Source organism: Rhinolophus sinicus, chromosome 2 (genome assembly GCF_057876585.1).
Source record: "Rhinolophus sinicus isolate RSI-liver-muscle chromosome 2, RSI-T2T, whole genome shotgun sequence".
Taxonomy (NCBI): Eukaryota; Metazoa; Chordata; class Mammalia; order Chiroptera; family Rhinolophidae; genus Rhinolophus; species Rhinolophus sinicus.
In genome coordinates, this window is record NC_142502.1 from 101,904,477 (window position 1) to 101,924,631 (window position 20,155).

Genomic DNA, 20,155 nt, shown 5'->3' on the forward strand with positions numbered 1-20,155 from the left:
GGGTTCTGGAACACAGACAATGGTAGAAGGAGAAAGTTAGTCACTGTAACAGAGGAAGAGGTTTTGTATGTGAAAATGGGATTTGTGCATCTCAAAGCAGAAGGTTTAAAATAGTTGTTGCAAATAATAGGAGAGGAAGTCACCAGAGATGTGTAGTAGGAGTTCCTAGCGTTGCTGAGGCCCAGTTGGAACTGCTGACTATGAATACTGGTACAAAGTATCTCGTAGGACCCTTGGTATATATTACCCTTGGAGGTTCGGAAAAAATGTTATATAGAGAAAATTCCTTATGGGCAGGAGCCTTTTGGTGGAGAGTTTTGCTATGTCAACGTTTTGTTTATGATCCCTAATTCTATTTGCATCAATTTGGGAAAATTCTATAGTTTGGAACAAGACGTCTTTTTGTACCTGGTAACCAAATATATTAGCCCAGAGTCAAAAATAAAAATTTTTTATACCTCCTCAAAAGACTTACATAAGCAAAAAAGAAATACCTTGCAGGGTAACTTTTCCTTCAGCTTTATTCTGTCCCCCAGTTTCAGGCACAAAGAAGACAAGTAGCAAGGTTGGGATTTTTCTCTGGGTCCACACCTTCAGCAGGTCTGGTCTAGGGACTGAGATTCTTTTTTATTTTATTTCATGTATTTTATTATTATTATTATATTAGCTACAACATCAGGTAGACCTAGGAAGCAGGGTTTTGAAGTGGAAGTGGTAAGAAAATCAGGAACACAGCAGCTCCACATCCTAAAAACACTTCCCCAGAGAGAATGAGTTTTTTCTTGACTTCTTAATATCAAATGGAGTTTACTGGCAATGATTTAGCTAGGTTCTTGAATGATTTGGTTTAATCCCACAGCCTCAGCTAAAAAAAAAAACAAACTTGTGTTGTTATATTGTTTTCGTCTAAAAGAAAATTGATTATTAAAATACATTTTCCAAAAGAATTCATTTTTGTAAGAAAGCATCTCAGTTGTAGACAGGCAATGTACCCAGATCCAAAGAAGAATTGGAGGACAATTCATGGCTGTGGTTGGCAGAATTGTGGCCCCTGTATTAGTTTGCTGAGACGGCCATGACAGAGCACAACAGACTGGGTGGCTTCAACTACAGAAATTTATTTTCTCACAATTCTGACGGCTAGAAGTGCTAGATCAAGGGGTTGCCAGGGTTGGTTTCCCCCGAGCCCTCTCTTCTTAGTTGTAGATGACCATCTTTTCCCTGTCGTCACATGGTCTTCCCTCTCTCCATGTGTGTCTATGTCCCAATCTCCCCTGCTTATAAGGAGACCAGTCATATTGGGTTAGGCCCACACTAATGACCTAATTTTAATATAATTACCTCTTTAAAGGCCCCATCTGCAAACGTAGCCAGAAGGTACTGGGGGTTAGGACTTCAACATAAATTTGGGGGGACACAAAGGGTCCTTTTGACCCTTGCCCCTTGAATCACATCTATGAATATGGCAAAGGAACTCTGTAATTAAGGTAACCTGTAATTAGGGTAAGAGATCTAAAGACAAAGAGATTATCCTGGATTACCCATGTGTACCCAATCTAATCCCATGAGCTAGTAAAAGGAGAACTTTCTCCAGCCAGAGGCAGAAGAAGTCAGGGAGGTCCTAAGCATGAGAAGGTTCGGTGAACCAAGCCGGCTCTGAGAGCCCACAGGCAAGGACAGAGGGGGCCTCCAGGTGGACAGGGTGGCCCTCAGCTGACATCCAGCAAGGAAATGGGAACCTCAGTCCTACAACTGCAAGGAACCGAATTCAGGCAACAATCTAAAAGAACTTGGAAGCAGATTCTTCCCCAGAGCCTCCCACCAAGAACCCACCCAGCCAATGACACCTTGATTTCTACCGTGTGAACCCTGAAGCAGAGAAACCATTTGAGTCTTGAGGCAGCTAAGACTTCTGACCTACAGAACTGTGAGATAGTAAGTTTGTGTTGTCTTAAGCTACTAAATTTGTGTTGATTTATTACAGTTAGCAATAGAAAACAAATGAACAACAAACTGAAGAGTCAGCAACGTAAGGAAAAGTACGTTCTAGAAATTAAATCTACAGGTGACTTTAACTTATAATGAGCCAAATAATAAAATAAATCAAATAAAGTTACTAGTACAATTGAAGGTACCTTGGGAAATGAACCAGGATTTCTTCAAAGCTCTGTTGAAGAATCAGAAAATTAGCAGAACGACCTCCTGAGTTGGAGCTAAATTCTGAATGGTTGTCAGTAATTGTGAATGATTCCTCTCCTGACAAGTAAAAATCAATGTCTGGGAGTCTGAATGCATAAATAATTCAAATACACGTCTCTTCTCTCACCTTCAACAAGAAAATAAATTGTACAATTATAGCTACACTGAAAAGAATGTTGTGAAACTCTCACACAATGTCTGGCACAAAGTAAGATTTTAGTAAATGTTTATTATTATCAGCATTGTTACCTCACTTCATTTGATTGGCATATTCCTGAGAAGTAAATATTTTAATTTGCAAAAGTAAAAGATAATTTTCTATTGATTTAGCGTATAACTTAAGAGAGATTTTTCGGACTGAATCCGAATTGTTTTAAGATTTGCGCCTAAGAAGTCACAAGCCCAAGGAACACGCCAGCTGGCTGAGTGCGGGATGTAGGTTCATTGAGACTTACTGACCGGGGAGAGTCTCCGGTGGCGGCCGGTCATAGAGGTGGTGATCTGCCCCAAAGTGGAGGAGAAGCGAGGTTATATAGGTCCCGCAAAACAAAGAACGATCCGTGGGAGAACGATCTGGCGGGCCCTGCAGGCCTGCTCTCGTGCACACTGCGCCCCAAGAAGCCGGGAGACCTTGCAGGCTGGTCAGCGTACAGAACTGGGGTCTGCTAAGCAGCGTTCCCATGGAGGCAGGAGACTCTGACTGCCTTGCCTGGTAGCTTGTCTGCCTGTGGGCCAGGTCCTTACAGAGATAATCTTATGGGGGGGGGGGGGAGCGGAAACCAATACTGAGATTTAAAAAGTCACAAATAAAAATACAGAAAAAGATTAATAGTAATATTTTTATTATTAAAATATTAATAAAATATTGTGATTAACATTTTCATGTTACATAAAATGTCACATCTGCTCTATCAAATGAGATAAAGAGACTTCTGAAGGAAGAGCCTCAAACTCCAAGGCATTTCGGGGCCTGGCAAGTAAAATAAATGTATGAGGTGAAGGGGTCTAAAGATAACAGGAAGTGATGAAAAATTAACAACAGGACAGTATCCACCTTGCCTGAGAGCATTTTAATTCAACTGCCTTTAAAAGACTGCTGTTCAAACAAAACCTGTTTGAGGACCATTGTGCAATTTTTTTGCTCCCTGCATTTCCTAGTCCTTTCTACTTTCCCAGGTTAAAGACCATCACCTTCTCTTAGAGCGATCAAGAGTACACACTTAGAAGTTTTACTGTGTAGGAGGGAAGAAGACAGGGAGGGAGGGAAGGGAAGAAAGGAGAAAGCCCAGGAGAGAGGAAGGAAAAGGAGAGAAGAGCATAAGGGCCTCAGAGTTACTGAGAACAGATGACTGAGAGGAGAGGCAAAGGGGGGAGAATTGTCTGTATTTGTCAAGGGCCTGCTCTAATCCAGGCCCTGCTCTAGTCAAGACCATCTGTTAGGAACTGTGGGATGGATGGAGTCTCTGGGCTCAGCGAGCTCACAAATCTCTGAGGAAGATAAGGCACAAGTGGATTGAGTGTTGAGATTGGTCTTGGAGCCAGACAGGTATAGATTAAAATCCGGATTTTGCCACTGACCAGATGTACAGCCTTAGGCAAAATTAATCACCTTCTCTAACTCTAAGGTCCCCATTAGTAGCCATTGGGATGATTCTTATAAATACAAAGTATTTAAATAGCAATTTAACACAATACAAAAGATGTCACAATACATGATTTATTATCAAGTTAATTGTAAAGGCAATAGTGACCCTGAGATTAAAGGGAGACATCTCTTTCAGGGAGATAAACATATAGATGGAGAGAACCTGCTGGTTTCTTCAAAAGGGCCAAGTCAAGGGAGGAGCTAGATCCCCGTGGATTGCTAGTTTTCACTGGGTTTAGCACCAAAAAGTGAAGTTTAGATATATTATGGCACAGGCTAAGTTATTGTAACAAAGAAACCCCCCAAACAGTGGCTCATTTATGATAAGGGTTTGTTTCTCAAGTAACAGTGATCCACGGGTAAAAGGGTGTTCACCATATTCGACAAGGGCTTCCAAGTCTGGGTCAAAGATCAACGCCAAGAATCAGGAAGGAGGAAAAGGAGAAGGTGAGACACTCCTCATTCTTTTATGAATAAGACTGGAAAGTGGCATGTGTCACTTTTACTCATATCCCATTGGTCACATAGTCACACAAGTTGGTAATCACAAAATAGTCACAGGGATATGAAATACAGTATGGGGAATATAACCAATTAAGTTGTAAAGATCATGTAGGGTGCCAGATGGGTGCTGGACTTATCAAGGGGATCACATCATGAACGGTGCAGATGCCTGACCACTGTGCTGTACACCTGATGCTGAAGTAGAATAACATTGCATGTCAACTATAATTAAATATATATATATAGTCACAGATGTAAAGTACAGCATAGGGAATATAGTCAATGGTATTGTAACAGCAATATATGATGTCAGAGGGGTAGTAGATTGGGGGGGTTATCACTTTATGAGGGGCATAAATGTCTAATTATTACATTGTTTTATAAACCTGAAACTAAAAAAAAAAAAAGAAAAAGAAAAAGATGTGCCCTCATCCACCTTATTCGCTGGATCTGGCACCGTGTGACTTCTCCCTCTTCCCCAAAGTCAAAATCACCATGAAGAGAAAATGTTTTGAATCGATTCAGGACATTGAGGCAGCCATGACAGCGCAACTAAAGACATTCACAAAACAGGACTTCCAGAACAGCTTCAGAAAGTGGCAAGATCGATGGGATAAGTGTGTTTGAAGCAAGGGGGAGTAGTTTGAGGGAGATTAGTGGCAATGTGTCTTTTAGTGTAATAAATTTTTTTAATTACAAAGAAAAGCTACAAGGGAGGCCGGGAAATGTAGTCATTAGTCCAGTGGCCGTGTGTCTAGCTACAACAAAAAGTAAGAAGAGGGAAATGGATGTTGGGAGACAATGAACAATCTTTGCCATAGAGAGACCAATGGGAAGCACAAAAAAAATTTTTTTTTTTTTTTATAATATGATCATTTGATTTTCAAGTTAACTTTTTTTTTTTTAATTTTATTAAATTTATTGGGGTGACAATTGTTAGTAAAATTACATAGACTTCAGGTGTACAATTCTGTATTACATCATCTATAAATCCCATTGTGTGTTCACCATCCAGAGTCAGTTCTCCTTCCATCACCATATATTTGATCTCCCTTACCCTCATCTCCCACCCCCCACCCCCCGCCCCCCTTACCCTCTGGCAACCACTAAACTATTGTCTGTGTCTATGAGTTTCTGTTTCTCATTTGTTTGTCTTGTTCTTTTGTTGCTTTTGGTTTATATACCACATATCAGTGAAATCACATGGTTCTCTGCTTTTTCTGTCTGACTTATTTCGCTCAGCATTACACTCTCAAGATCCATCCATGTTGTCACAAATGTTCCTATATCATCTTTTCTTACTGCCGAATAGTATTCCATTGTGTATATATACCACAACTTCTTTATCCATTCATCTATCGAAGGATATTTAAGTTGGTTCCATGTCTTGGCCACCATAAACAAAGCTGCAATGAACATTGGAGCACACGTGTCTTTATCTCTAAATGTTTTCAGATTTTTTGGGTAGACACACAGGAGAGGGATTGCTGGGTCATATGGCAATTCTATTCGTAATTCTTTGAGGAACCTCCACACCGCCTTCCATAACGGCTGCACCAGTCTGCATTCCCACCAACAGTGTATGAGGGTTCCTTTTTCTCCACAGCCTCTCCAACATTTGTTACTATTTGTCTTGTTGATGATCGAAATTCTGACTGGGGTGAGGTGATATCTCATTGTGGTTTTGATTTGCATTTCTCTGATGATTAGTGATGTTGAGCATTTTTTCATATGTCTATTTGACATTTGTATGTCCTCTTTGGAGAAATGTCTCTTCAAGTCCTCTGCCCATTTTTCAATTGGGTTGTTTGTTTTTTTGTTGTTGAGTTGCATGAGTTCCTTGTATATTCTGGATACTAGCCCCTTATCGGAGGCACTGTTTGCAAAAATCTTCTCCCATTCAGTTGGTGGCCTCTTTATTTTGTCAATAGTTTCTTTTACTGTGCAGAAGCTTTTAAGTTTCATATAGTCCCATTTGTTTATTTCAGCTTTTACTTCCATTGCCTTTGGAGTCAAATTCATAAAATGCTCTTTGAACCCAAGGTCCATAAGTTTAGTACCTATGTTTTCTTCTATGCAGTTTATTGTGTCAGGTCTTATGCTTAAGTCTTTGATCCATTTTGAAATAACTTTGGTACATGGTGACAAATAGCAGTCCAGTTTCATTCTTTTGCACGTGGCTATCCAATTCTTCCAGCACCATTTATTGAAGAGGCTGTCTTTGCTCCATTGTATGTTTTTAGCTTCTTTGTCAAAAATTATCTGTCCATATTTATGTGGTTTTATTTCTGGGTTCTCAATTCTATTCCATTGGTCTATGTGTCTGTTTTTCTGCCAATACCATGCTGTTTTGAGTATTGTGGCCCTGTAGTACAAGCCAAAGTCAGGAAGTGTGATACCTCCATTATAGTTCTTTTTTCTTAAGATTGCTTTGGCTATTCGGGGTCTTTTGTGGTTCCAAACAAATCTGATGATTTTTTGTTCTATTTCTTTAAAATATGCCATTGGGATTTTGATGAGGATTGCATTGAATCTGTATATTGCTTTGGGTAATATGGCCATTTTAACTATGTTGATTCTTCCAATCCATGAGCATGGAATGTCTTTCCATTTCTTTGTGTCTTCTTCAATTTCTTTCAAAAAAGTCTTATAGTTTTCAGCATATAGGTCTTTCACATCCTTGGTTAAGTTTATTCCTAGGTATTTTATTCTTTTTGTTGCAATTGCAAAAGGAATTGTTTTTTGTATTTCTTTTTCTGAGATTTCATTGTTAGTATATAGGAAGGCAATGGACTTTTGTGCGTTGATTTTGTAGCCGGCAACTTTACTGTATTCGTTGATTGTTTCTAATAGCTTTTTGGTGGAGTCTTTAGGGTTTTCTATATATAGCATCATGTCATCTGCAAAGAGTGACAATTTAACTTCTTCATTCCCAACTTGGATGCCTTTTATTTCTTTCTCTTGCCTGATTGCTCTGGCAAGGACTTCCAACACGATGTTGAAAAGCAGAGGTGATAGAGGACATCCTTGTCGTGTTCCTGAACGTAGAGCAAAGGGCTTCAGTTTTTCTCCATTAATTATGAGATTAGCAGAGGGCTTGTCATATATGGCCTTTATTATGTTAAGGTATTTTCCTTCTATACCTATTTTATTAAGCGTTTTAATCATAAATGGATGTTGTATCTTGTCAAATGCTTTTTCTGCATCAATTGATATAATCATATGATTTTTGTCCTTTATTTTGTTTATGTGATGTATCACATTGATGGATTTGCGTATGTTGAACCATCCTTGTGCCCCGGGGATGAACCCCACTTGGTCGTGATGAATAATCTTTTTAATGCATTGTTGTATTCGATTTGCTAGAATTTTATTTAGGATTTTTGCATCGGTATTCATCAGAGATATTGGTCTGTAGTTTTCTTTTTTTGTGCTGTCCTTACTGGGTTTTGGTATCAGGGTAACGTTGGCCTTATAAAATGAGTTGGGGAGTACTGTTTCTTCTTCAATTTTTTGGAAGAGTTTGTGCAGGATTGGTATTAGATCCTCTTTGAAGGTTTGGTAGAATTCACTAGTGAAGCCACCTGGTCCCGGACTTTTGCTTTTGGGAAGGTTTTGGATGACTGATTCAATTTCGTTACTGGTGATCGGTCTGTTTAGATTTTCCAGTTCTTCATGGTTCAGCCTTGGAAGGCTATACGTTTCTAAGAACTTATCCATTTCTTCTAGGTTGTTGAATTTGGTGGCATATAGTCCTTCATAGTATTCTTGGATGATCCTTTGTATTTCTGTGGTGTCCGTGATAACTTCCCCTTTTACATTTCTGATTTTGTTAATCAGTGTCTTCTCTCTTTTTATCTTTGTGAGTCTAGCCAAGGGTTTGTCAATTTTGTTAATCTTCTCAAAGAACCAGCTCTTTGTCACATTAATTTTTTCTATTGTCTTTTTGTTCTCTATTTCATTTATTTCTGCTCTAATTTTTGTTATTTCCTTTCTTCTGCTGACCTTGGGTTTTACTTGTTCTTCTTTTTCTAGTTCTTTAAGGTGTAACATGAGGTTATTTATTTGGGAGTTTTCTTGTTTCTTGAGATAGGCCTGTAATGAGATAAATTTCCCTCTTAAAACTGCTTTCGCTGCATCCCAAAAATTTTGGTAGGATGTATTTTCATTGTCATTTGTTTCTATGTATCTTTTGATCTCTCCTCTAATTTCTTCTTTGACCCAGTCCTTCTTTAAAAGTATGTTGTTTAGTCTCCATGTATTTGTGTTTTTTCCCGCTTTCTTTTTACACTTGATATCCAATTTCAAAGCCTTGTGATCAGAGAATATGCTTGGTATGATTTCAATCTTCTTAAATTTGTTGAGACTGATTTTATGTCCCAATATATGGTCTATTTTGAGAATGTTCCATGTACACTAGAAAAGAATGTATAGTCTGATGTTTTAGGATGAAGTGCTCTATAAATGTCAATTATGTCCATTTCTTCTAATGTGTCACATAGGGCTACTATTTCGTTATTTATTTTCTGTTTGGATGATCTATCCATAGCTGTCAATGATGTATTTAAGTCCCCTAGTATAATTGTGTTTTGGTCAATTTCTCCCTTTAGTTCTGTTAGTAGTTGCTTGGTGTATTTCGGTGCTCCCTGATTGGGGGCATAAATATTGATGACTGTTATGTCTTCTTGTTGTACAGTCCCCTTCACCATTATGAAATGTCCAAGTTTGTCTCTTGTTATCTTTTTCACCTTGAAGTCTGTTTCATCTGATATCATTATGGCTACACCTGATTTTCTCTGGGCACCATTTGCTTGGAGTGTCAATTTCCACCCTTTCACTTTGAGTCTATGCTTGTCCGTGTAGCTGAGATGTGTCTCTTGGAGACAGCATATGGTTGGGTTTAGTTTTTTTGATCCAATCTGCTACTCTGTGCCTTTTTATTGGTGAGTTCAGTCCATTTACATTTAGGGTGATTATTGATATGTGAGGAATTCCTGTCATTCTATCTTTAGTTTTCTGGTAAGGCTGTGTCTCCATTGTTTCTTTGCCTTTTCGTTGTTGTCTATTATTTCTGTGTGGTGGTATTCTATGATGTTTCCCTCTTTTTCTTCTTTTATTTCAGTATATATTTCAGTTCTGGATTTATTTTGAGTGGTTACCCTTAAGTTTATGTAAAAGAAAGTTTGATATTTAGAGTATTCCATTATCTTCAGCACGCTTACTTTCTCCATTCCCATATTCCGGTTCAGGCCTTTACTCTCCCCCTTTTTGAGTTTCGGTTGCCACAAATTGTCCCTGTTGATGCTGGTCGAATAGCCTCCTTTAATATTTCTTGTAGTGCAGGTCGTGTATTAGAAAATTCCCTCAGCTTCTGTATGTCTGGAAAGGTCTTTATTCCTCCTTCATATCTAAAGGATATCTTTGCTGGATATATTATTCTTGGCTCATGATTTCTCTCTTTCAATAGTTTGAATATTTGGTTCCACTCCCTCCTGGCTTGTAGAGTGTCTGCTGAAAAATCTGATGAGAATCTAATGGGCTTTCCTTTGTAAGTTACCATCTTCTTTTCCCTGGCTGCCTTGAGGATTCTTTCTTTGTCGTTGATTTTAGACAGCTTCAATACAATGTGCCTTGGAGAAGGCCTGTTGGGATTGAGGTAACTAGGTGTTCTATTTGCTTCTTGGATTCGAGGGTCCAGTTCTGTCCACAAATTTGGGAAGTTCTCATCGACAATTTGTTTGACTATATTCTCTGTTCCCTTCTCTCTTTCTTCTCCTTCTGGTATGCCCATTATTCTTATATTGCTCTTTCTGATGGAGTCTGAAAGTTCTTGTAGAGTTCTTTCATTTCGTTTAAGTCTCAAGTCTCTTTCTTCTTCTACCTGTGTCATTTCCAGGTTTTTATCTTCAATGTCACTGATTCTTTCCTCCATCTGGTCAACTCTACTACCTAAGCTGGTTATTTCATTCTTAATTTCTTCTATTGAGGTCTTAATCTCCAGAAATTCTATTTGGTTCTTCTTTAAAATTTCAATCTCTTTCGTAAAATGCTCATGGTGTTCTTTAATTGAGTTTCTGAGTTCATTTAACTGCCTATCTGTGTTTTCTTGTATCTCGTTGAGTTTTTTCAGAACTGCAATCTTGAATTCTCTGTCATTTAAGTCACATATTTCTGTATCTTTAAGTGCCTTCTCTGGAGATTTTTCACTTTCTTTCTGAGCTATCTTGTTGCTTTGGTTATTCATGGCGATTCCTGGTTTACTATTTATCTTCCTAGACATCTACAGGAGTGACTTCTGCAACAGGTTGATAGAAAGCGGTCTTTCTTTTGTTTGCCAGTACTTGTTGGTAGAATGTTTTATTATTTCTCCAACTGCAACTTATTTTTCTTCTCCCACATGGTAGTGCTATGTTTTCTCTGCACTATTCCAACTTCTCACACAATGGGAGGATTCCCTGGGAGACGGGCTTCTCCTCTGTTAATAGTTCGTCTAGGTCACAGGGCGCAGTGTCCCGGTGGGTATGCGGAGAGCTTTTGTTGTTGCAAAGCTCTTCCAGCTCCTGATTCAGAGCCCGTATGTTTCAGCAGTTCTGTTTACTCCTGCAGGGATCCGCCCAGATAGGTGGGGTCAGGGGCGGGGTGAGTTGTGAGAGGTGGCCCAGAGTAATGGCTGCGACCACCACCACAGCCGGTTCTGCTTCCACAGCTCTCTCCCCTTTGCCGGAACTAGTTGGGCTGTGAATTTGTGTCTGTGGGCCACAGTTCTCAAATATAGCAAATTTTCCGTTGTTTTGATCTGACACTGCTACTGTTTCGCTTCTAGCACCAGGCAGGTGGGGGCGGGGCGAGCTCTGGGAGGGTAAAGAGGGGGTGGCTAGTCTCAGTGCCTAAGGCTCCGTTCTCTGCTCTGCAGTGAGGACTTAAACCACAGTTTTCAGCCTTTTTCCCTCAGTCTTTTCTCTGAGGTCTCTGCTGTGAGAGTTGGGTTCAGCCATGTTATATGCTGTCCCCTCAGCCCTGTGGAGCCCTGGCGGAGCCCTAGCAGTCAGATCTCCCGCAGCTGCGGTAGTTCCGGGAAGCAGGGAGCTCGGAGCACTGAGCTAGGTCTGCGTCCTGCACCGCGCGGCTCCGTCTCCGCGCACTTCTCCATTTCCTCCTCTCCCCACTCGGCGAATCTCCCACCTGTAGGTGATTTCAGTCGGTAGTGGGCCTCTTCGTCTGGCCTGTCTGCTGTGCAGGGAGTCCTTTGTGGAGTTTTTATTGTTCGATTCTTAGAAAATTCCAGGGGAGCTTTACAGAGGCTCACCTCACACCGCCATTTTTCCGGAACTGGAACCCCAAAATTTTAATGCGCATTTTAGAATAGAAGGAGGAAGTTTGCCGTCTGTTTCAAGTGGGTAAGAGTCAGTAAACACAGCAGGGTCAATTACACCACAAGGACATTTGTTGTGAGACTAGTATTTATTTATTTTATAACTGAAAGTTTGATTTGTCTTTTTCCATCCTTGTTTCTCCTTAGGGAACTCAGGTATCCTGAATTGGATTACTCATAATCCCATGCCATAAAAAACAGACATCATTAATGGAATGCATGGTCCACTTTTATTAACTAATTTATTTGTTGATTTAATTAATTTTTATTAAAACCAACATTAATGTACATCATACACCCCATATCTGTGAATAAATGTATGAAAGGGTGCTAAATGAATTTTTTTTATGTAGAAAAAAACACTGCAAGAAAGCCAATCAAAACGAATAGTGATTTTTTTTTTACTAATCACTAGAGATTAAATGATGAGCAAGAAAATCTATTTGCATAATGGGAAATATATTCAATGGTAGTTATCCAATTTGTAGCATGCCACGTGGGTAAACCAGGTCAATAGCACCCTTTATATTTACACAGATAATCTATTCAGACACATAGCAGCAGATACTGGCATGGCAGCCAGCCTTCTTGCTGCACCTTCACTCCAGAGTGTTTTAGTTCTTATTCTTGGGGTGATATTCATATGACCATCACGGTTCCCATGGAACTTTGCTTTCTGACTGTAAGACAATCTATTTATCATTTATATTTCAGCCTTATTATTAAATCTTTCAGCCTTATTACCTTAGTTTTGGTGGTAAATTCCTAATTATTTAGGCTTATTAACTTAAATTTTATTCTCCACAGCATTTTTTCCAGTTTTATTGAGAAATAATTGATATAGATCATTGTATAAGTTTAAGGTGTACAGCAGGATGGTTTGATTCACATATATTGCAAAATGATTACTACAATAGTTTCAGCTAACATCCATCTTCTTACCGTGTTTCCCCCAAAATAAGACATAACTGGAAAATAAGTCATAGCATGATTTTTCAGGATGACATCCCCTGAACATCAGCCCTAATACATCTTTTGGAGCAAAACTTAATATAAGACCTGGTTTTATTTTCAGGGAAACACGGTGTATAGATACAATAAAAAGAAAAGAAAGAAAAAAAGAAACGTGGTAAAATTTTTTCTCCTTATGAGAACTCTTAGGATTTATTCTCTTAACAACTGTCCTATATGTCATACAGCATTGTCAGCTATAGTCATTATGTTGTACATTACATCCCTAGTACTTACTTATCTTATAACTGGAAATTTGTACCATTTGACCACCTTCATCCAATTCCCTCTTCCCTCACCCTTCACCTCTGGTAACCACAAGTCTGATCTCTTTTTCTATCAGTTTGGTTGGTTCCTCTTTTCCTTCTTTTGTCTTTTTCTTTCTTTTTTTCTTTTCTTTTTTTAAGATCCCACATGTAAGTGAGATCACACAGTATTTGTCTTTGTCTATCTGACTTATTTCCCTTAGCATAATGCCTGCAAAGTCATAATGCCTGTTGGTATGTCTTTTTTGGAGAAATGTCTATTCAAGTCCTTTGCACATTTTTTAAATTGGTTATTTGTTTTTTGCTATTGAGTTGTATGATTTCTTTACGTATTTTAAATATTAACTCCTTATCAGATTTATGTTTTGTGAACATATATTTCCATTCCATACCTTGTCTTTTCACTTTGTTAATGGTTTCTTTTGCTGTGCAGAAGCTTTTTAGTTTGATGTAGTCCCACTTGTTTATTTTTTATTTTGTTGCTTGTGCTTTAGGTGTCATATCCAAAAAGTCATTACCAAGACCTATGTCAAGGAGCTTTATTCCTATGTTTGTCTTTCTAGGAGTTTCATGATTTGAGGTCTTACATTAAGTCTTTAATCCATTTAGAGTTGATCTTTGTGAGTGGTGTAAGGGGTTCAGTTTTATTCTTTTGCATTTGAATATCCAATTATCCAGCACTATTTATTGAAGTGACTGTCTTTTCTATTCTTGGGTCCCTTGTCAAATATTAGTTGACCATATATGTTGGGTTTATTTCTCGGCTCTTGATTCTTTTCATTGGTCTATTTGTCTGTTTTTATATCAGTATTGTTTTGATAAATATAAGCTTTATAATATAGTCTGAAATCAGGATGTGTAATGCCTCCGCTTTGTTCTTCTTTCTCAGGATTTCTTTGGCTATTTTGATTTTTTTGTGGTTTCACATAAATTTTAGCAGTGTTCTTTTCTATTAATATAAAAAATGCCATTGGAATATTGATAGGGATTGCATAATGGAAAATATATTTAGTAATAGCTATCCAATTTGTAGCATGCCAAGTAGATAAACAAGGCAATAAATGACTTTCGGTAGTACTAAATTTTAACAATATTAATTCTTCCAATATGTACATGGGATTTCCATGGCCAACTTTTATTTATCAATTTATTTGGTTTTTTTATACTATACTGAGCACTTCTAACTGCCCTCATTCAACCCAAGGAATGGAAGACTAACTATGATTCACATTTATTTATATGCCCCTTCCCTATCCCAAACCCTGCACTTCAAAAGTAAGCACTATCCTATTTTATGTTTATTATTTCCTTAATTTTTAAATAAACTTTAATCTACATATACATGTAGGCCAAACAATATATTAAGTTTTAGTTGTATTGAATTTTACAAAAGTATTAATATACAACATGCTTTCAATTTTGAGAAATAATTTAGCTGGGTGTATAGTGAGTCCTAGGTTGGCAGTTATTTTCTTTTAGCACGTTTATAATTCCACTGGATTTTGGTTTCCTTTAGAAGCCTAATCGTTGCTCTCATGAATAAAAATACCCTCAGCTGCATATTGTTTTTTTTAAAGATTTTATTGGGGAAGGAGAACAGGACTTTATTGGGGAACACTGTGTACTTCCAGGACTTTTTTCCAAGTCAAGTGTTGTCCTTTTCAATCTCAGTTGTGGAGGGTGCTGTTCAGCTTCAAGTTGTTGTTCTTTCAGTCTTAGTTGTGGAGGGCACAGCTCAGCTCCGGGTCCAGTTGCCATTGCTAGTTGCAGAGGGTACAGCCCACCATCCCTTGTGGGAGTCGAACCGGCAACCTTGTGGTTGAGAGGACACGCTCCAACCAACTGAGCCATCCAGGAGGCAGCTCAGCTCAAGGTGCCGTGTTCAACCTTACTTGCAGGGGGCAGAGCCCACCATCCCTTGCGGGAGTCGAGGAGTTGAACTGGCAACCTTGTGGTTGAGAGCCCACTGGCCCATGTGGGAATCAAACCGGCAGCCTTCGGAGTTAGGAGCACGGAGCTCTAACCGCCTGAGCCACCGGGCCGGCCCCTCAGCTGCATTTTGAGAATGTATTTTAGTATTTGGTGTTCAACAGAATGAGTACCAAATGTCTAGGTGTAGATTTCCTCTTATCCATCCTACTAGCAATCAGTTAGGATTCTTGAATCTGTGTAGACATGTTTTTCAGTTGTGCAAATCCTTAGCTATTATCTCTTCAAATATGCTACCCAATTCTCTTTCCTCCCTCCTTCCTTCTCTCTCACTCTCTCTGAATCAGAACATCTTTTTATATCATTTTTGTCTCTTAACTTCTCATCCATATTTTTAATCTTTTCATTTCTCTGTGCTACATTCTGGATAATTTCTTTCGATTTATCCTCTGGTTAAGTAATTATCACTTCATCTGCATCCAATTTTTACCCAATGCCTACTGTATTTTTAATTTCAGATATCGAGTTTTCTATTTCTAGAAATTCTATCTGATTCTCTTTGAAACACATTAGGTTATTTTCTATGGTTTCCTATTCCTACATAGTTTTCAATATTATCTTTTAAATTTATTTAAATGCAGTAATCAAAGGAAAGTATGACACATGCTACAATGTAGGTGAACCTGAGGACATTATGCTAGGGGAAACAAACCAGTTGCAAAAAGACAAATACTGTATTATCCTACTTTACTACTCTGAATATATCATACCAGATTTATCATATATCATATCCTAAGTAGTAAAATTCATAGAATCAGAAACTAGAATGGTGATTGCCAGAGGCTGGAGGGAAGGGGAAATAGGGAATTGTTTAATGAGTATAGAATTTTAGTTTTGCAAGAAGAAAAAGTTCTGGAGATTGGCTGCACAACAATGTGAATATAATTAACACTGTTGAACTGTACACGTAAAAATGGTTAAGATGGTAAATATTATGGTATGTGTATTTTACCACAATTAAAAATAAAATTAGAAAGTAATGCAAAAAAAGTAGCAATTATAATTGTTTCATAATCTATATTCTTGCAGTTGTGTTTCTATTGTGTTATTTCTGTTGGTTCTCACTCACAGTGCCTTGCTCCTTGTTTGCTTTGTTATTTTTTACTGTGTACTAGTCACTGTCTCTGAAAAATTACTCATGGAGATTCTTTGAGGACCAAGACAAAGATGCATTCTTCCAGAGAGGATGTGAGTTTGCTTTTGCCGGCACTTAGAGACACTTCCAGTTTAGGGCGACTTTAAACTAGACTTATGACTTAAAAAAGTGTTTTGAATGATTCATGTCATTTAGGCTACAAATCCACGAAAAGACCAGCTATCATCATAATGTCTCAAGGAGAGTTTCCCTCCCCCCATAAATTCAGTGTACTGCTAAGTTAACTTTCCTTGGAACCTCTTTAGGAGAAAGTTGTGAGGGCAGGTTTACTTCTTATTCACCTTTAATCATATCACTTTGGGGGGAGGGGGGTCCATGACCAATATAGGGAAGGCCTTCAAACAGATTACCCATCTTGGCAGACGCTGAGCTTTGATTTCATTTGTTCTTACTCTGCAGAGCTCTCTCATAAATGAAATTCAAGTTTGTCCAGATTGGCAAATATCCTCAGAACAAAACTGATTTCCGTGCTTTCTTGCTTGTCCCAGTTCTTAAACTCCTATGGACTTTGGCTTTCTACCTCTTACCTCCTACCTTGTCAGCACTTCTCTGCTCTTAAGAATATTTTAAAACTATTTTATCCAGCATTTTTAGTTGTTTTTAGCAGCAAGTTGGCCCCCAAAACCTAACCAATCAGAAATCCTCTAGTTTTTAAAAAGTTCCTTTCCATTGTTTTCTGTTCTACTTATTTTCTCCCTTCTATTTTTTGTTGTTCTTATTGTTGTTGTTGTTTTTCCCTAACTTCTTGAGTTGAACACTTAGCTCATTACTGATTTTCCTTTTCTATTACAAATCTATTCTATCCTAAGGCTCTCAATTTTCCTTAAAGTACACATTTCGTTATGTTCCTTAAGTTTTGATTTGTAGTGGAGGAGTGATTACTCAAAGCCCCCTGTTTTCATCAGCTCCTCACCCGAGCAGGGCTATCCTGCTGCCCAGATTTTTCTCCTAAGGAGACCTGCGGTCAAGGTTGAACAAGTGCCGCCAATTTCCCCATGAGGGGGCAGCAATGGTTGCCCAAGGCAAAGCTAGGAAAGATCATTTAAACTACCTTTTTCTGCTCAGTGTTTTCCAATCCTGGCTACATATGAAAATCACTAGGAAGTTTTGAAAAATTCTGATATTTGGGACCCACCTAGAAAATGTTCTAATTGGTCTGAGATAGGGCCTGGGCCTCTTACTTTCAGTGATTTTAATGTGAAGACGAGTTGAGAACCACTCCTGTAATTGATCTGCTCGCTGCCACCAGACTGCATCCTCCCTCCTCCCCACTCCCACTCCCAATCAATTGTAAACAGTCTTCTGTCTTCCTAAAGTTATTTCCTGGTTTCATATTTCTCTCTGTCGTTTCTCCTTTAGGACTGGAGGCAGACACCCTGGTAATTTAATTTACCACATGGATAGGAACCAGAATTCCCCCTTATATTGTTTGTCTCCACAGGAACTCTCAGCATGAGACAGAAACACTGGTGTGGGATGACCGCCAAAACAGGCACCGTGTTAGCAGGGGTTTTTACCATCGTAGCCACTGACATGTACCTCATCTTCAAACACAAGCCACTGAGGAGCAGCAATTGCACTGAGGTTAACCAATGGAACAAGAGTGTAATTCTCCTGATATGTCAGTTCCTCATCTGTTGGAGTTTGAATATCATCCTCTTCCTGTCTTGCATCACCATCATCATCAGCTGCTTGCTCATATCCTCAGTACATGCCCAGATGTGCAGGGGCTTGGTGATCTACACCATCTGGATCTTCTTCTATGAAACTGTAAACATCGTACTACAAATCCTTACCAACAACGACACCAGCACTGGGGAGGTCAGAGTCATGCGCTGGTTTGGCTTGGTGTCCCGTGTATTCATGCACTGTTTCTGGATGTTCTCTGTCACCACTTATGCCCACATAATCTACAAAAGTAAAGCCAGGGCAATATAATTTTCTACAACAGACGTATTTCTGCAGGCGGTAGAGAGTTCCCGCGGCAGAAATCAAAGATTATCAATTTTACCCGCCACTATAATGAATAATTCTGGCCCTTTTCTCTCCCGTGAGTAGTAGATCTCCCAGGTTCTCATAATAGTTCTATTTCCATCTCTTTCACTTTTGCTGGGCTGTTGAAGTAGACACCCTATTGCCACCCTTTGGCCAATGTGGAGAGAAATCCTGCTCACTGAGGATGGTTACTTAAAGGGCATTGTCATTTATCAAGCACTCCTGGAGTTCTCCTTCCTTTTCTGGTCAGTACCACCTTCTTGGTCAAAATAAAGAGGGCGAGGGAGTGAAATGAAGCTGAATTGCAGTCAGCAAGCCTTTCACCTCGGTATGTCTTCATCAGCCTTCAACCCAGAGCTCTCTAGTGTAACCGTGGGACAGGCGCATCTGTATGTGTACCTCAGATTGCATAAAGGATTCTGTCGGTGACTTTGTGCTATAGTTTTTCTCCCTGTGTCCTCTCTGCTATATTCCAGATAAGTAAAAGAATAAAAATAGAGAAAAATCATTCTTCCTTTTCTGTTTTGAATCCCCCTTTTCCAAATTTGTGAAATAGTGCAAAAGACACTTATTTGGTTCATCAAAAGGGACTTGCTAAACTTTTCTGTGTCTGCCACTGTGTCTGGACATTGGAGGAGGATGCAAGAAAACTGTAAGATTTGAGGCCTGACCTTGAGCATTTTGCAGTTATGAATCACTTAGCCAACCATATGAGACAGTACAAGATTACACATTATCACAGATCAAGAAAGTTCACTTTGGAGCCCATCTGGTGGCTCAGGCAGTTGGACCTCCATGCTCCTAACACCAAAGGCTGCCAGTTTGATTCCCACTGGGCCAGTGGGCTCTCAACCACAAGGTTGCCGGTTCGACTCCTCGACTCCCACAAGGGTCAATGGGCTGTGCTCCCTGCAACTAAAATTGAACACGGCACCTTGAGCTGAGCTGCTGCTGAGCTCCCAGATGGCTCAGTTGGTTGGAGCACGTCTTCTCAACCACAAGGTTGCCGGTTTGACTCCCACAAGGGATGGTGGGCTGCACTCCCTGCAACTAAGAACAGCAACCTGACCTAGAGTTGAACTGCACCCTCCACAAGTACGATTGAAGGGACAACACCTTGACTTGGAAAGATTCCTGGAAGTACACACTGTTCCCCAATGAAGTCCTGTTCCCCTTCCCCAATAAAATCTTAAAAACAAACAAACAAATAAACAAACAAAAAGACAAAAAAAAGAAACTTCACTTTGTTTTCAGGTTTAGAAACTATCAGAGCAGCTTAAGCCAAGAGAGAAGACAAATTGAGCAAACTTCTACTTCAAACATTTTATATTATTTTAAGTATTTATTTAATAGCTTTCTTGAGACATAATTGACATATGATAACATATAAAGTTGAAAGTATATAATTTGACATAAGTATATCCCAGTGAAACCATTACCACGATTGAGCTCATGAACATATGTGTTACCTGCAAACGTTTCCTCAGAATCCCCGCCTCCCGCCCCTCCCTGCGCTCCCCACCCCACATCACAAGGTACTGATTTGCTGTCACTATATATTAGTGTGCATTTTCTAGAATGTTACACAAGTGAATTCATACAGTACGTACTCTTTTTTTGTCTGGCTTCTTTCACTCAGCCTGATGCCTCTAAGATGCATCCATGTTGTTATGTATGTTAATAGTTTGCTCTTCCTTGCTGAGCAGGTGCCATGGCAGGAGTGTACCACAGTCTTTTTATCCATTTGCCCAGTGAAGGGTATGTGTGGTTGCAGTTTGGGGCCATTAGGAATAAAAACACTATAAGCATCTGTGTACAAGACTTTGTATGGATTTAAGATTTCATTTATCTCGGGTAAATACCATTTTAGTTTTTTAAAGAAATGGCAATATTTTTTCTAGAGCGGCTTACAATTTTGCATTCCCAGTAACATTACATGAGAATTCCAGTTTCTCCACGTCCTTGCCAGCCTTAGTACAGATGATAAGTTTTTCATTTTAACCATTTTGATAGGTGCA

The 20,155-nt window shown here is 39.1% G+C and overlaps 1 protein-coding gene and 1 pseudogene across 1 annotated transcript in view; one reads left to right on the forward strand and one right to left on the reverse strand.

The window, feature by feature from the left end:
* The window catches only part of LOC109439660 (patr class I histocompatibility antigen, A-126 alpha chain-like), a 478,827-nt gene that overhangs the window by 207,855 nt on the left and 250,817 nt on the right, over window positions 1–20,155 (reverse strand). The gene's annotated exons all lie outside the window — the stretch shown is intronic.
* LOC109439827 (transmembrane protein 217 pseudogene) lies at window positions 17,590–18,172 on the forward strand (annotated as a pseudogene).